Raw genomic sequence first — 2,426 nt, 5'->3', positions numbered from 1 at the left:
CAGTTTTTTCTCCTGCCCAGGCAGGGGTCGGACTTGAAGCTCTACAAGGTCCCTTCTGACCCTACTTCTATGATTCTATGATTCTGTGAATTAGCTGGCAAAATTACCTTAGATTATTAAAAAGCTTTATTGCTGCAATTTCCAAATCTGCAGTTTCCAAATTCTTAATACAGCCCTGATCCTGTAACCTGTTTCACAAGGGCTATGTTCTGTATCCACATGCAGCCCTACCGGCATGGCACAACATGTAGGATCTGAATCTAATACATTAAGAGCCCGATCTCAGGTTACTTCAATGTAGTTAATCACCTTTATTTTTCTCATATTGATTCTGCAAAAGTTGAATAGTACAGTAGTATTGAGAGTAAGGCAGCATGCCCTAGTTAACTGAGCACAAGGTTAGAAAATAGAAAACAATGAATCCTAATCCTACTTTTTAGTGAAGTTGTTTAGGGCAATTTTTTTAAGTGGTCTTTAATTTTGAGGAGGTGTTTTTTGTTTCTGTTTTTTTTTTTTTAATGCAGTTTGAACCTGACTCATCTGTGATGCTCAGACCTCACATTACCAAAGGACTTCACTGGAAGTTTACAAGGTATACATAATCCACTATAAATAATCCACAAGTGGGCCTCCTACTGTGAGCTAAACTAAAAATTCCTAGGAAAAATTCTGACTATGATATAAGAAAGCAACATACATATCTTTGAAATGGAGGTCCTAAAAAGCCCCAAAACCCTTTGAATGAATGTCTAAGCCTTTATAGTACTTACCTTAATCAAATCTCCTTATTTTTTTATATTTGCAAACTGATAAGATTCCTTGTCGAAATCAAAATAAATGATGTCTACTCTTATACACTTAATCTTCCTGGATCAGAAAAAGAAAAAAGTACCAATCTGATTAGTCTGGCATGATCTGAATTCTTTCATTTCCAAATTAAAACTGAGTGGCCCTGCTTCATATAACCACGCAAACATTCACCAAGCTGGCAAAGAATTAAGAATAAACAAGGAACATTTAAAAGATTTTTTTCAATACTGTCTCTCACCATGACTAAATGAAATGCCAATTTTTGTAAAGCAATATTATATAATATATAAGTAGTGTGTGTGCGTGTAAAAGCAATATTGTGTTGTCTGTATATATATATATGCACACAGACATATAATATTGTTTAAAAATTGGGATTTCTTCTAGTATTCTATCATATTGTTTATATATAGCATATTATATCTTATTAACATACAAAATGATGTATTATAAATATAACAGGAGTAATATTTTAGCAGGATTGTATGACACTCATATGTTTGGGTTTTGAAGTATCAGACTGCTAACTGTATGGTCCTCTTCACATGACCCAAGAAAATCAGTATTGTTGCAAGGAACAATTTGTATTAAGGTTGTTTTTGCTCATACAAGACAATAATACAAGAAAATTGCATGGCACCAGAAATAGAACTGAGAACATCCTACTACAGAACTTATACTTCAGTTTATAGCAATCCCTGTCCTCTTTGCTGGTCAGTACTCCAGATTCATCAATTTTTAAAGAAAGGAAAAGCCATTAGATCATTTAGTATGGCCTCCTCTGTAGCACAGATACATTGATTTTCAGTTATCCCTGAAATGAGCCTATAAGTTGTGTTTTTCTGAGGACGTGACTGCAACTGAGGTTTGTTGCAAGTCATCTCCTCCAAGGTCAATAATGTTACTGGAGGCTAAGAGAGGACCTTCTTCACCACCTGGAATTAAACTACACTCACACTTATTGTTTTTAATTCTTTATATTGTGATTGTGCCTGCAGTCACAAACATGGACAAGATGTCAATTGTGCTAGACATTGTATAAAAACAGAGCAAATTTGAGATCCCTGCCTCAAGGCACTTACAACTGAAATAATACTCTCCACTCAGTTCTCTTTCTGTGCTCTTGACAATCCTGGGAGCAGCAAATTTCACCTGGGATGAACCTTATGTATGGGACTCAGGTATAATTAGGTATTATGATTACTTAATTACTAAAATTCTAATTGGGGACATACTAAAGGATCTACAATTAATTCCTATCCGTAATTTATTGCAATGAAGAATTAAACTTCCTACAAAATCTACCTTGTTCTCCAAGAACAGTGTAAAAAGAAGAGAGAAAAAGAGTAGTTCTTCCACTGATCAGCTATGAGGGCCATGGCTCCTCCAAGATACCATCCCACAACATCAGCAGATGCCAATGAAAATCCCTGGTGAATATATGCTTGATTGACTATGTATGGCTAGTTCTTTATTTGGGCCCATAAAATGTACTATTTTCTTGTATCCACATTTTAGTTATGGGTGAAGTTTAGTCATTATGGGTGCTTACAGATATGGAAAAAAACAAACCAGTGCTTTACTTTCAGCTTGGCATGCCCCTGCACTGAGTGCAG

This window comes from Gavialis gangeticus, unplaced genomic scaffold (assembly GCF_001723915.1).
Source record: "Gavialis gangeticus isolate Ggan-Ray unplaced genomic scaffold, GavGan_comp1, whole genome shotgun sequence".
NCBI lineage: Eukaryota > Metazoa > Chordata > Crocodylia > Gavialidae > Gavialis > Gavialis gangeticus.
Note: the sequence above shows the minus strand (reverse complement) of the source record.